Genomic DNA, 15,991 nt, shown 5'->3' with positions numbered 1-15,991 from the left:
CCAATATGTAGCATTTAAGAATAATAGAGAGTTTCACCATTTATTGGGTATGTACACCAGCTTTTATTTGGAGAGTGGGGGAGATAAGAATATTATTACAGTTTTAAAAAAAATATTAGGAATGTAACTAAAATGGGCGTTGAGGTATTTTTCTTTTCCAGCAAACTCTCTCTAAAGCTCCCCAAATTAATTCCAATTTGGTCAATGAACACACACATTTTACACAAAGTTACAATTGCTATTGATTACATGAGTGAGTGAACATACTTGAGTTCTACTTTAAAAATTTTCCATATTTCCTATGCATAAACACGGACCTCACATTTGTAAGTTTTAGACTGAACATAAGTATGCCATTGTTGTAAAGACATCAGATTAATAATTTGCTCTTAATATTACTGTATTTTTTTTTAGGTCCTCATGTTAAACTGTAATGTAACCTATTAAGACAGACTTCTGGTAAGGGAAAGTGTATATTCTCTTAAGTCTTTAAAATACAGCTATTGTTGAATTTTAAATTGGCCACACCAAATCATGAATAAAGAGACCATTTTTTAAAGTTGCACCTGGGTAATATAAATAATTTTGAGTAGATCATTAAATAATTCTAGTCAGATATTGAGGTAGTGATAATTAATAATAAAAAATATCAGCTCCAATTTATTATATATCCCCCTGAAGTTATAGTCTCCAAATCCAGTAGAGTATTTTAGAATTAGGAAATATTGAGCCTAAAAATTCATCAAGTCCCTCACTTTATAACTGAAGAAACTGGGGCCTGCAGTGGGTAAAAAGTCCAGAAAATTTAATGACTTATCTAAGATACATGCAAGTCAGTTAGTAGGAGAGGTTATCTAAAAGCATTTAATTTAGAACAAACGTACACAGTAATATTTGCAAAACAATAAAACATCATTACACAATTTTATATCAGTTACAAGGGCTTGCTTATTTCCCCTCTCTTAAAAAAAAAAAAAAAATGTTTTTATTGACTTGAGAGAGGAAGGGAAAGAGAGAGAGAGAAACAGAGATTGGTTGCCTCCTGCACATCCCCTACTGGGGATGGAGCCTGCAACCTGGGGCATGTGCCCTGACAGGGAATCGAACTGGCAACCTTTCTGTGCAGGAGACAAAGCTCAACCAATTGAGCCACACCAGCCAGGGTCTCCCTCTCTTTCTTTTCTTTTTTCTTTCTAAAAACAGAACAGCAAATGTTAGTTTATTTAGGAACTGCCAAACCAAAACTCCTTAGGAAGCTGCAACTTGAACTGACAGGCAGCTTCTTCATCAGTAAATCGGGGATAACCTTGGTCAGACCTCCACACAAAATGCAGTGTAGGCAAATGAGAGGAATCTGAAAGTGCTTTGTGTACTCCAGAGGTATTAGTCTTATTTTTAGTAAAGAACCTCTGAGTAAAAACATGATAATTTCTGGCTAATAAGTGGGCTTAGCTCCTTAATAGGAAAGCTCGCTGCAATTTTTTAGTTATTGATTTTAAAGAGAGAGGAAGGGGAAGGGAGAGGGAGAGAGAGAGGGAGAGAGAGAGGGAGAGAGAGAGGGAGAGAGAGAGGGAGAGAGAGAGAGACATCAATTTGTTGTTCCACTGATTTGTGCCTTCATTGGTTGGTTCTTGTATGTGCCCTGACAGGGGTTGGACCCACAGCCTTGGTGTATCAGGACAACGCTCTAACTGACTGAGCTACCCGGCCAGGCCTTTAACTCAGGATTTCTTGAGTGAAAGACTCGACTCTGTTTTAACATGCAGAGCAACATCACAAGACTGTCTTATGATCTTGCCTCTATTTTTTTAAAGGTTACCAAGTAGTGTGGGGTACGTTAGAAAGTCACACAGCTTCCTGTTGCAAATATTCAATCTTCTATTAATATGGCATCAGTTTGCTATATGATTACATTTCATTGATCACTTTGTGGTGGAGAGTAGGGAGAGGGGTATTTATTTATCAGTCTCTTTCCTCATATTCTAGCATGTTTCTCTGGCTAGAACATGCTAGAAGCTTTACTCTCGTTGCAAAAAAATAAATAAATAAATCCCACAAACTCCCCCCAAAAACAACAACAAAAATCTCTATTCTGGAAATTTTCGCTTAGGTAAAAACAGAATACCGGTTTCTATTTGTCTTTATTTTACATATAACATTAAAATGGTCCACAAATGCTTACTGTTTAAAATGAGGGTGGCCATCTGCTAACTTTATAGTCCTGTTATAAGAATGAGAATATAAGCTTAAAACTCTCTAACTTGCTTAGCACTACATATTATTAGATTGGGGAGGGGGTGCTCCAATTAGAAGCATAGCTAGATTCCTATATAGCTGTAGTAATTTATTTTGCAGACATTTATTAAGCACCTACTATGTGTCAGGCATATTCTAAGACTAGGGATAAAGCAGTAGACAAGAGGGCTTACAGACTTCTTCATGGAACAGACAGTTACATAAGTAAATACCTGTCAGATAACACATGCTATGGAGGAGCAGGTTAAAGGGTTTCAGGAATGCTGCATGGTGTCTGAGGAAAGGCAGGGGTGCTATTTTATATGGGGTGACAGGGAAGGCCTACCTGATATCAGATGACTTCAGCAGAGACCCAAAAGGCTGGAGTGAGCCATGAGCCTACTGGAAAAACCTACAGTGTCCTTTTGCATTAGCTTGAAGTCTAGCACAAACAGGAAGATCAGCTGTAAATTTCAGGGAAGTGAAATGTACAAATAATACGGCTTTATACAATACTTGAACCAGCTCTCGATTTATCTCCAATGACCCTTAAACCTTGAATACATGACTTAATCTTTTTTCCTAACTAAAATTCCTCACGGTATCTCTTCATATATCCAAAAGAGAGAATTTTCCAGTTACCTTGTGCAAACAACATAAGTAGATAAGTCAGGTAGAAATTTCTACTCTGAGGCCCTGATTATTTGATTTGGCAATGGGCATACACGATAAACAATAATGCTTAAAGCTAACAGACTTTGCTACTGGCCATGCCTGCACAGTGAAGAAGCTAAAAGGAAACTGGACAGCTATCCAGGTTTTAGAATGGTGGGTTTTTAAGGTTCTTCTTTTAATTAAAAATAACCCGCCCCCCCTCCAAGAATGGCACATACAACAACAACAAAAAATCAAATAAACTATATAAGTATCAAATTTCTCCTTTACTTTGTTCTATGTAGGACACAACCAGTAGTAATATTGACTGGTTTAAGTTCTTTTTGTTGTTGTTTTTAAAAATTTTTTTTTTTTTTTTTTTTGAGAGAGGAAGGGATAGGGAGAGGCACGGGAAAGGGAGGGGGAGAGAGGGAGAAGGGGAGGGGGAGAGGGAGAGGGAGTTGTGGGGGAGAGAGAAATATCGGTGTGAGACAGAAGCACTGATCAGTTGATCCTGCAACAACCTGGGCAAGTGCCCCGACTGGGAATCAAATCGGTGACCTCTTGGTGCACAGAACGACACCCAACCGAGCCACACAAGCCAGGGACAGTTTAAGTTCTTTTTATTTAGTCTTTTTATGCTCTACAGTAATGGTAATAAGGGATAATGATAGGAAATAACCCAAAATTTCAAAGACTGAAGAAGAAAAATCAGAGAAACACAATGGACAACAAACCCTCTTAATTTCTACAAAACTGCAACAGAATTTTTCAATGCTCTATAAAAACTTTCAGATATATCATAGCTATCATGAGAAAAACTGAGTGTGCTTATATTTTATTGAGACTCTCTGAACTAACTTATCTAGAACAAAAAAACCTACACATGCACTGTGGAAATGATCCTCTGGATGGTATGGATAGGAACTGTTTTAAAGCATTTTATATGGCATGAAAGATATGATGTTGAATCCTGACTGTAGAAGGATCAAAAAAATGCTGGCTATAAAAAATAATTTATAATTAACTAGTGTAAGATTGCCTCACCAACCCAAAAAAACGGAAATTGGCCTTTGTGTTGCTGAAAACGACAAACGGCTTAATCACACTCATGCGTACACACACACAAACACACATACACTTATTAAGAAACTTTCATTAACAGTAAAGAGCTATTGAAAATTCTTTATCATTGCAATTCAAAATATTAAAAAATAAGACTTAAAATTATAATAAAGTTGCAAATTTGTCAGATAAGCTTTGAAAACCTTTATGGTGATGTGGCTGGGTCTATTTCTAAAATGGACACACTTTAAGATGACAACAGAAAACTGGACATTCATTCATTCAACAAATTCAGGAGCCCAAAAGGTAAGGAAACATAGAGCAAACTATGTTTTTCGTAGGATAAGTTGTTTTTCAACAGTATATTAATTATACTTTCATATAATATGTTTGATATGCTTACTATCTTTTTTTTTTTGTAAACCTCTAGCTATTAGCTATCTTTTCAGGTAACGTACCTCCAAATGTAAAGCAACTATTAATCTGAAAAAAAAAATACAATCAATAAACCACAGAGTATCCCAAAAGTCTGGAAACATAAGAAAAATAATGTATTTCTAATGTTGTTTTCCAGATGAACAATTATACCTGTTGTTTTCAATTCAGAGGCACTTTACCTAAAAGGTATCTGGAGGTTGACAAAAAAAATATTGAGCATATTATTAGAAAACATAACTAACTTTACATTTTCAAAAAGTTCCCCGCTTTTGGGGCTCTCTTGTAGATGTTAGTGTCTACTATGTGTCAGGCATTGTGTAAGGCGGTGGGTACCCAAAGGTGAACAAACACAGTTCCTCCCTCACAGTAATTACCATCTGCTCACAGGAGCAGAACAAGGATCTTCCTAGAGCTGGGCTAAAATGGTATCTATAATTTTTAAAAAATAAGTTTTTATTGATTTTAGAGAGAGGAAGGGAGAGGGCGAGAGAGACAGAAACATCAATGATGAGAGAAAATCATCCATCGGGTGCCTCCTGCACGGCCCCTACCGGGGATCGAGCCCGGAACCCAGGCATGTGCCCTGACAGGAATCGAACTGTGACCCCCAGGTTCATGGGTTGACGCTCAACCACTGAGCCACATCAGCCAGTCGTTATCTAAAATATTTTAACAGAAGCATTAGGGATGAACATAGCTGTTAAGAATGAATGAATGAATGAACAAATGAACTAAAGAGAAAGAAAGGAGAGAAGGGGAAGGAAGGAGGGAGGAAGGAAGGCAGGGAGGGAAGGAGGGAGGAGGGCAGGCGAGCATTCAGCCTATAAGATTAGAAGTACATATAACATTTTAGGACTGGAAGGCAATCTTAGAGATTATCTATTTTAGTGGCTCTTCAGTGCATCAAATTACCTGAGGAACTCTTTCAATTTAAATTTGCAAGGCCCCACCCCAAACCTACTGCCTCCGCTTATTTGCATTTTGAAAAAGCTCTATATGTGTCTACAATTCAAACCTTTGGCTAATATGCACTGATCTAGCCTAATTCCCTCACTCTATACGTGAGGAAACCGAGGCCCAGAGAAGCTGAGAGGCCGACGCGGAATCACACAGCTATTATATTCAAGTCCAAGTTTTCGGATTTTCAGAAAAAGACTACAGCAAAACGGCCTTTTTCTGTACTATTTATTATACCACATCACTACTGTCTATTCTTGAATCTCTGCTCAAACAAGAAACAGGATAAATGGACAAGTACTGGGCCAAAAATTACGGAACCAAAGTTAAAAAGCCAGTGTCTACAGGCAACACAAACATATACATAACAAAGAAAGAGCCGTCGTATACCGTAGTAACCAGGCTGCTTCCTGCCTAACCAGCCAAGTCAAACTAGTTTAAAACACTCCCACACAAATATCGGTATTCCTATCAATGTCTCATTTCGGCACGGCAGTGAATAATAATTTTGGTTTCTGTGGGTAAGGAGGGGAAACGAAGAGTGTGATTTTTTTCTGGTTTATTCCTTTAAATTCAAAAGGTTAAAAAAATCCATTCCCAGTACCTCAATATGCAGAGAGCCTGGTCTGCTTTTGACACGTTTGGCAGCATTTGAGGATGTGTTTTTGGCCATTAGCCTGCCAAGCTGTTTAAGCTTATAGAAGGCCCACAAAGGGAACATATATGATTAAGTTAGTTAAACACAAACATCTTCTCTGTATATTTCATTCCCTTCCTCCACAGTCACAAAAACATAAAAGGCTAAAGCATTACAGAGCTAGGTGAGGGGGGGCAGCTTATTTATCACTCGGGCTCCTTTCTCAAGGCTTGTGTAAATAAGAACTACGGCAACTCAATGAAATTATTCATGTGACCCTCGCAATGAACAAAGCTAAGCATCGGAAAGCAGTTCAAAATTCCTCTGGAGCATATGTATTTCCTTACAAGAAACATCTGTGACTCTCTAATGCACTTCAGACCTCACTTTATCTCTTGCTAGAAATTATGTAATATGCATATTACTTCAAGCACTGAACATACTTATTAATTACACAGTCACAGAAGAATTTAAAATGCCGTCTCTTTTGACACACATTATAACAAGTATTTCAACACTAGAGCACTAAGCGGTCTTCTTGCATAAAATCCAGCCATGCCCTACATTGTTTGGAAGGCACGTTGTAAAGCAAGACGAATGCCACTCTCTCTAGCCCCTTTTCAGATCCTAACTAAGGAACTTCGATTATTCAAGTATGTAAGAGTTGGAAATTTGAATTACAGTTAACGAGTTATGAGTTTCTTCAGAAGATTACCATATTATTTGCTTATCAGTGAGATAAGCGAAAAAAGAAGTATACATACCTTTGGTGAAATTATAACATGGTTTAAGTCAGTTTACTATTATTAGACAGAAAGAGTGGTGTGTGTGTGTGCCCGAGAGAGAGAGAGAGAGAGAGAGAGAGAGAGAGAGAGAACTTGAGAGCGTATGTGTGTATTCAGAAGACAGCATTTTAATGAGGGCAGAGGAGCTGGCCAATATAGAAAAGGGTTTTAATAGACATTCTATTTCAACCATAGTTACTGTGGGTTTTGTCACTATAGCAATGGGCCTGTGTGGGGCGGGTGTCTGGCAGGCTGGGGTGCTCAGCTGGTAAAGCAACATAAACCTCATTTTACCTTGAGCTGAGCAAATTTCCTCTAAGAAGGTTTGCTTAATTCAAAGACAGTTTCCAAGGATAAAGGAAATGTCTAAGCAGTGGTTGGTGGGCACTGCTTCACAGTACACTGCTATACTAAGGCCAGCCTCACACCTCCTCCTAGATTTGATCAAAGGCCTCCACTACGGTTCATTAGTGGTAGTTCTTTGGATCTAGGCAGTAACCTAACCTCCAGGATCTCAATGATCCCTGCAGCCTGGGTTAATTTCAGCTGTCTCTACAGGGGCTACATGAAACATGGCATTTACAAATTTGGATTATACAGCACTATTTATTACACGATGGAGGAGTTCCAAAAATGCCAGAAGAGATGTTGGCATTTATGCAAGTCAACTACTGTTCAACCCAAAGAAGCACTATATTCTATTGAATGTTTTTGCCAGGATTGAAAGAGCCTATGTGAAAACACCTTAATTAGGACCATCTTAGCACCTTGCTATTGGATAGCCTCTAGCTCTAGGTGTTATGTTTCAAATGGGCCAACAAACCATCCTGGAAACAGAAAACCCCCAGTCCTGTAACCAATTCCTTCACTCCAAGTCTTGAGAGTGTATATTTTCTTATTTTCAGATTTAATAAGTCAAGTATATCTGGTAGCTATTAAAAGATTTAAACCACGACCATTTTAAAAGGTTTCAGTGTTCAGGGATTTCAAGCCTACAAAGGGGGCAAATCTTGGGGGTTTGGTTCCCCCTATCTCCCATTTTAAGAATATTCTTATTGACCTCTCTCTACCCTTTCATGAGTTTTAAACACATGTTCATAGGCTCACAAAAAGAAAACCAGAGGAATTTGAAGGAAAGACAGTGTACCAGATAATCTGCAGTGATCTACAAAGATAAAGATAATTATAATGACAGATCTCTAAAAAAGGAGGGAGAAAAACTTGAAAACATTGGCTACTTATAATATGCTATCAGATAACCTTTCCTCCTTTGGGGAAATCCAAACTGCTGTACAATGTTTTTTTCAAGTTTCCTTTATTGAACAGTTCAGTTTTGTCTGCTCAAAGCAAAGAGCCATTCTAGAAACTGGGGGCCAATACCGTATCACATGGTGGCTACTTTCTATCAGACTTTTTTTTTTTTTTAAAGGTAACAAAAATGGAGGGTGTGGTGTGAAGGTGGTTATAAAAAACTTCACAGGAAACCAAATAGCCTTTATTTAAATTAAAAGCAATCACAGCCTGATTCTTGGAACATACTTCGAAATGCTTTTTGGCATGCAGCTGCTACATGCCGCCAATATTGTGTGTAATTGGAAACATTTCAAACAGAATTGTTACCGAAGTCAAAGACCATAATTGCCAAGCTGTGGGATCTGAGCCTCAGATAAAAGAAGGGCAGCTGAGTGAGAGCACACTGCACGGAGGAGTCTACTTACAGGTCTGCATCTGACTGCAATATTTTCATTGTATTATTGACAAATCTTTCTTTCCAGGGACCCAAAGACAAAAGAAGGAAACAGAGAGAAGCACACACAAAGTAAAAGCTGGTGGGTGCTATAAATCAGCAATTGGGACAAAACTCTTAGAAAGGAGCACATGACTTCAGCGCTAGAACAACTGAAATAACACAACTCGGGTTTTTTTCCTCTTGGAGTGTAATCCACCAGAAACGAAAGGCATCTCTCCCAAGAGTTTACCCCAGATCTACCAGTGCGAAAAATGCAACTTCAGTTTAATTGGTCGGTTGTATTTTAGGATCACTTAGGACCAACCTTAGGGACAGGTGGGAACAAAGTTAAGTAAAGGTAAATGACAGCTGCTGCTCTAAGTTCAAAAATGTTTACATTTGCTTCTGCCTTGCTGATGTTATCATTTTTATTTTAAATTTAAAATCTCTCTTTATAGGGAAATGAACTCGAAAGGGTCTAATCAGTTCAGGCTGGGCAATCATTCTTGTTCCTATTGAGAGAGGTCCCTTCAAAAGTGACTAAAATGCATTTAGAGTTTAGTTTAAACACATGCACAAAACCGAGACTCGGGAAGAATTATTACATTCTCGTGGAGAGGTTTGATCCCCCCTAGGAACTGGAAGGAGTCAGCACTGGTGGACCACTGGCCTGGGAATGGTTCTTGGAAAAATCGTGTCATTCTGGCACGCAGGAAAGTGATCTGATTATTCTGTCGTATCTCCGCGCCAGAAGTGTCATGACATCAGCGTGCTCCAACTTGTAAAGCATGTCTCTTCCCACCGTCTCTCCTTCGGCAAAGAGGGGAGTGGGGGAAACGAAGGTGTAGGTGGATCCCTACGCAAAGCCAGGCCAGGCTTTTTCCACTGCTCCCAAGTGCTGCCTCACCGACACACATGTAGTTAATGTCCTTGACTTCACTGCAGCAGGGCCATAAACAACATGTGGATACTGGTTACTGGGGGAGCTGAGGGGCTACACTTAACATGTGTCTATCGATAAGTCCAGAAGTGGGAGCTGATGCAATTTCCCTGATGTCATCTCAGTCCCTGGCACTTTGGGAGCCCTGGCTCCATGTGCTGCCTGAGGTTTCGAGGAACTGCACCAGTGCACCGCTTGGCACCCGGATTATTGTAGTTTCCTCTCCCAACTCGTTTGCTCACACCAACTTTCTAAAGATATTAGTGTGAAATAGGGTCATGTTTTATTCTGTGACCACAAGACAAAGCAGTAATGGTTCACTGATACACCAACCAACCAACCAACCAAGAAGCGTAGCTCATTCACTTTCCTAGCTCCTCTTTATTGTGGAATAATTACACCTGGATTTAAGCAAGTTGAATATTCTCACACTAATAAGAGCTCAATAATTGATATTATTTTATATACAATGAAGGGGACACAAGAGCGAGCTATTTTTCTAAGAGGAAGGCCTCTATCCTGGACAAGTGACATCGTCAACATTTCTATCCCCAAAGGGAACCACTTTTATTTTTAAAGTTACTTTCCTGTGTAAAAGGAAAAATTTACTCTTTATAAATGACTTTAATGAGGAAATTAAACCCAGTAACTAGAATACTGGCAATGGTAATCTTTCCTGAAGATAGTTTCCCATAATGTTGGACAACCCAAACTATAGGTATAGGTAACTCCACTGAAAGAGTTCCTTAATTACTGGAAAATAATTTTTAAAATTCTTGTTCCATTTCATGAGTATTATGAACAGTTGCTCATAATACTCAACTCTTTGTTATTATTAAGTCATTACAAAAGATTTTAGAGAAATTATCTTACAATGTCACTTTTTAAAACTTAGATTTAAGCTTATATTTTAAAATCCTTAGTTAAAAAACTTCAAATTTTAACTTTTTCTTTCTTCTTCTCAGTTATCAAAAGGAGAGGATAGTATGAACCACCAGACTTTTACCCACATCTGAGTCTTAATTTAATAGTTTAGCTATTAACCCTATAAGAATTTTTCCACCCTGGCTGATATTAGACTTTATTTGGATGACCCAAGCTGACTCATTACAGCCTCCTTTATTATAGAAAAAAACGGTGGTTCCATGGATCTTGATTATAAAAACATGATAAACTTTTAAAGTTTCATTGGTTTTGCTGGCAGAACTAATTAAATCTGTCACTTTAGTAAAATATATCACATTTCTTTTAAAAACCTACGAACCAACAGGCTCACAGAGTGAAAAATCAGTAATTGGTACCAAATTAAGGATGGAAAACCATTAGTTTACATCAATATGACTACCTCTATGTACCAGCCAGTCCCCCCCTCCCCTCCTCCCCCCCTCCCCATGGGCTTATTCACAAAAATGAGTCACTACTGTTAGCCATGATGTATTAAAGCAGAATTTTCAAGTTCATCATCAAGTGTGCTAACTCTTAACTGTGGGTAACGTCCACTTATTTCTAGCACCTTTTAGTTTTAATATGTAGAGCACATGCATTGTTAACCTTTAAATCCTTTGTATAAACATTTCTGGAAGAGCTTGTAAAATATCTCCTTCTGTGTTTCCTGACTCACCAGTTGATGGCATTTAGAAACCCTCTGGTACCAGCAGGTGCTGTATTTTGCTTTCTTCGGGCCCCAGCTGGGCTACAATGACAGATTTCTGTCCCAGGCCAAGCCCAGCCACCTCGGCTAGGACCACATCGGAGGCAAACTGAACCGGGTCCCACCAGACAGCAAGATAAATGGCTGCTGTTTAAGTTTAAAATCCCCTGGTGGGAGTAAATATTGTTCCAGAGAAAAAGGCCTGACAAATATTGCATCATCCTTCCAGAGCTGTCTTGATTAAAGCAGAATCTTTGGATTAAGTTGGTGCTTAATTCAAAATGTATCTATCTTGCTGTCATGGGATTATTTATTTTTTTCCTTCCTAGACTCTGAAAACAGACACATTGTTGGGGATGGTCAAACAAGGCTGCCGTCTCCCAAGGGGCTGGAGTCCACTCTTGATAATAGAAGGCGGCTGAACACTGACACTTCACTGAGGATAATGGAGACAGCAAAGGCTTAGTGGGGAAAAGCCAGTTGTCACCTAAGTGACAGGCAACAGCTGAGCTCACACATCTGGAGCCGGATCAGGGCAAACATGCAGCAACCCTTGCCCATCGACACCTAGGGCCTGTCTGAAGGGACAGATGGAAGTTCCTTTCACTCCCCAAGTCCATTAAAAAAATATCTGATGGCGAGCCCCATCAATTATATAACATCAGCTGCAGGCGCAGCCCTCTGAGGCGCTGATTAAAATGAGAAGGTAGACAGAACTGTCCGGCGTGCACAGAGACCATCTCAGGAAGTATAATTTGGCCTTCCTAAAGTTCACCCTGAAAGACAGACAGACAGACACGCACGCGCGCACACGCATGCTTTTTACAGCGCCAGCGCGTCCCACTCCTGCGCAGAGGCAAGGTGCTCTTCCCGCACGCAGGTTCCCACGCGCGCTCCTCACCTCGGCCATGGCTGCAGCTCTGCGCCTTAAGCTCCGCCAGCCAGCGAGCTCGGCTCGGCTTCCGAATCCTCGGGTGCGGGGGGGGGGGGGGTGAGCTCAGTGCGGGGCCGGCCCGCCGCCCCCCCTCCCCACACCAAGTGCTTCGCCCTCCCGAAGACAATCTGTGGGCAATTTCCCCCAAGTCCCCAAACAACACGGCGCTGCCCACGGTCCCCGGCGACGCCGTTTGTTTTTCTTAGAGGGCAATGAAAACGTACCAGCTTTCTGCTGCATCCCGAGTCCCGGTCCTGCTAATCATTAACATGCCCAGTTTCTTTAACTTTTCCCTGCTCGCGGGAAGGAAGACGCTCCCGTTCTTCCCCAGCTACGTGCCACATTCGGGAAACACCAGCGCCCGGGCGGGAGGGGGCGGGGAGCCGCTGCGCCCCAGCCGGAGAGCAACCGGCCCTCTCCCCGGACCGAGCCCGAGGGGAGCACCGCCACCCTCCCCCCCGAGGCCAGTGGGTGACAGGCGACCCTAAGCGGCGGGCGCCGGCCAACGCGCCCCCGGCCCCCTGCGCCAGCATCGCCCCAACTCTGGGGCCCCTGCGCGGGGCTCCACGCAGCAGAGAAGCGAGGGGAGACTTGGCTGTGATGCAGCAAACGGGGCCGTGCGGGCAGCCTCTCCGCAGCCCTCCCGGCGCTGCAGCCCAGCATCTGCTTTCACCGCCGACACGGCCCCCCGCACCCACCGCGACCTTCTCCCTTACGTCCTGTCACAGCGACCCAGTCCAGGTGTCACAGGCGCCCCGCGGCGACAGCGGAGCGCCCGGCCCTGCCCCTGCGGGCTCGCTCCCCAGCGCCGCGCCCGCAGCCCCTCTCTCCGCAGAGCCCACCCGGAGCCCGGCGGCCACTCACCCCGCGCAGAGGAAGGAGAGCTCGGGGACGGTCCTGGGGGCCGCGGCGTCAGGGGTGGGCGCGGGCGGGCGGCGCGCGGACCATCCAGAGCGCGGCAAGTCGCCGTGCCGGCCGCGGCGCCCTCGGGGAAGTGAGCCAGGCGGCGCGGGGCTGGCACGTCCCGGGCGCGCTGTCGGGCGGCGGCCGCTGGAGGGACGCGGCGCTGGCAGCCGGCTGCGAGCGGACTGCGCCCCGACTCCGCGCCCCGCCGCCGCGCCGCCGCGCACCCCGCCCTCGGCCGCCCGGCCCGGGCGGCAGCGAAAACGCGGAGCGCGGACGCCGCCCCGGGATCCGGGCCGCTCGGCGCGCCCACGCGCACCCGGGCTCGGCCCCGAAGGCGAGGTGGTGGCCGGGCTCCTCCCGCTGCGGCCGCGGGGCAGCGCGGGCTCTGCGCGCAGCTGGCGGGGCTGAGGGGGCGGGTTATCTGCTAGAAGGTCGCCCCCGCGCAGCCCAGGTTCTCAAGTGCGGCTGGGTCGTCTCCTCGGCCCCGCCCCCGATTTTAAGCCTTTTTTTTTTTTTTAAACTAACACACCTGAAGGATTGAAAGACGTGAAGGGGGGGGGGGGGGGAGAGAAAGCCAATTTCCTCAGATCAAACGGTTTAGGGGTTGCCTGCTTGAGTCTCCTTTCCTTCGGCTGGTGTGAGTGTGTTTTGGGGTGGGGGGTAGTTAATTAAACGCTCAGATTCCTTCCCGCGCGCCTGGCCTCGCTGGGGACCCACGTGGACTCGGGCCCATCCGTGGAGCCGCGCAGGCTGGGCCGTCGCCCTGCGGAGCAAGAAGCTGCGGGCTCAGCCTGTGGTCCGCGCCCTTCCCTCCTCGACGGCCCCGTTCACGTCCAGGAACACCTCAGCCCCCCCGGGGGGCCAGAGCCAGGCCAGGTTAGCGTGGCGCCCTTCAAGGGCTGCTCAGAGTATTCCCTCCACCACGACGGCCACTTTCTTCCGTCGGTCAAGCTGCTCCCGGTGTTGCCAGCCTGCCCGACTCCCAGAGCCGGCCTCCGGGCACGTTCGCCCGAAGCCGGGACGCAGCCGGTGCCAAAGTTCTGCCCGGACGCCTGCGTGTCCTCAGAGCCTCAGGCTCGTGCGCGCTGCACGTCAGTGCAGCCCCTCGGGGCGCAGGCACCGTTTCCCGCGAGGCTGCGGAGCCCCCCGCAGCCGCCAACCCCAGCTGGACAGAGGCTCTGCAGAGCTGGGGCTTCTTGGCCCCTCATCCTTCCGCAGCCCTCTCGGGGACTGGTTTTCCTTCCAGCAAGGTGGGGAGGTGTGTATATATATGTGCGGGGGCCCGGGAATGGGGGGGGGTGTTGATTCAGGCCGTTTTTTTCTTTTAAGAAAAATCAAAACTGCCAATTTCAGATTTTATTATTTATTTATTTATTTATTTATTTATTTATTTATTTATTTATTTATTTATTACCACCCCACTCGCCCCCAGGGCGCCGCATCTCCTTGATTTTCACTGAGAGCGAAACAGGGAATTCTCAGCAGAAACTGAGCAGATGAAAAAGAAGATGTACGGAAATAACATCTAAAGGCAAAAGGAGGACAATCGGCTACAGATCTAGGGAAGTGTCTGGCCTCAGGGCTGTGCTCTGACGCAGATCTCCCCGGCTGGGTAGAAACTCTCCCCCTCTGGAAACAGGGTCTGAGTTCCTAATCCACTGAACACAGATTACTGGGGAAACAAAGCTGCTGCCTTTGAAATAACTCCACTTGCTCAGTGGTGGTTGTGACTGTTGGGAATCTGGGCAAAACATCCTAGGCTGTCTTGGTCTTGCGCCTCAGCATTTTACTGGCGTTTGCTTTGTAAGTTGTGTCTGTCTATCTTGCCAGAGTTACAGATGCTTTCATTAAGCTGTGCATTTTTAGCGTCAAAACTCCAGAAATGCCCATGAAGACTGACAACGTGATTTATTCCAGCCCTGGAGGCAGTGAAAAGCGCTATTTTCAGGGGCAAGGGCAAAGAACCCCACTCTCCTTGTTAGCATCTTTGGGTGCCTGCCTATCTGTTGGTCCCAATCAGGACCTTCCGATGAAAGCAGTTTCCCAATAAGCTGTGTGGAGTGGAAGATGGCATCGCTCAGTTCCCGCAGCCCATCTCCATGAGAGAGTCCTCTCCAGGGGACCAGGAAGCATTGGCAGCAGGCAGAGGGAGGTGTGGAGGAGCTCCCGAGGAGAAGATGATACTCCTGCACTTAGGTCTCTGTTAATTGTGGAAAGTGCTACTTTCTTGTGGTAAGACTGATATCCGAAGAAATAGCTCTGTGGTGACTTCACAAAGGTTGTGTTTAATGAGCATCTATTATACGTGGAGCGAACATGTTGGGCACTCTAGGGCATGCGCAGTGTTCCCACAAGAGGCTTATTGCCTCTTTGGACAGGTGCACTGGGGGGCAGCATCTTACAGATTCAATGCAAATGTGACCCTTGGTCTTCAGCCAGGACTCTCATAAAATGACTTTGGCTAGTGACCAAATGACTAGTGACCATCATATTGTGATTCGTGACCAGAACAGTCTGAATGAAATCTCAGCCCCACTACTTACCCAATGTAGCCTAGAATAAGCTAGCCTTGAGGAGATGCTTAATTTCTTCATTTGTAAGGGAAAATAATAATATTCACCCCAGAGAACTGTTGGGAGAATTGAATGCTAGGTGTGCAGAAAAGACCTTGTAGGTGGAAAGTTTATATAGTGACAATTTATAAGACATCATCTCACAGCTACCCTTCTCTACACTAGGCTCCATGTGAAATCCTACAAGTTAGAAAAGAACCACTTTAAAATTTAATCTGAAAAAATAAAAAAATAAAAATCTTCATTGTGGACTTCTGGTTGCTTCTGGGTCTTTTATATTAACAGTATTATTTTCTTAATCTTTACAAACCAACATGGCACCATACCTTTTGTAAATAAATGAATTCGCTTAGGTAGTGTCTACTTTTCCTTTAAGGCCTTTATAACAAATGTATCTTGTTTTAAAAAAAGAATTGTGTCCTCCAAGGGTTCATATCTCGAAATCTCCTCTGGTACCTCAGAATTTAACCTTATTTGGAGATAAGGC

General features: G+C 44.0%; 1 protein-coding gene across 3 annotated transcripts in view; it reads right to left on the bottom strand.

Moving 5' to 3' along the window:
* PRICKLE1 (prickle planar cell polarity protein 1) overlaps positions 1-13,123 on the bottom strand; it is a 95,910-nt gene extending 82,787 nt beyond the window's left edge. For 2 of the 3 annotated variants that reach the window (XM_081127150.1, XM_081127153.1), the window contains exon 1: positions 12,890-13,123. The gene's annotated coding sequence lies outside the window, so the exon portion shown is untranslated. The remainder of the gene's footprint in view (positions 1-12,889) is intronic. The other variant, XM_081127147.1, reaches the window with a different exon arrangement.
* Positions 13,124-15,991: the final 2,868 nt, after the last annotated feature.

This window comes from Miniopterus schreibersii, assembly GCF_964146895.1.
Source record: "Miniopterus schreibersii genome assembly, chromosome: 2".
Classification (NCBI taxonomy): Eukaryota; Metazoa; Chordata; class Mammalia; order Chiroptera; family Miniopteridae; genus Miniopterus; species Miniopterus schreibersii.
This window is presented reverse-complemented; position numbering and strand designations above follow the sequence as displayed.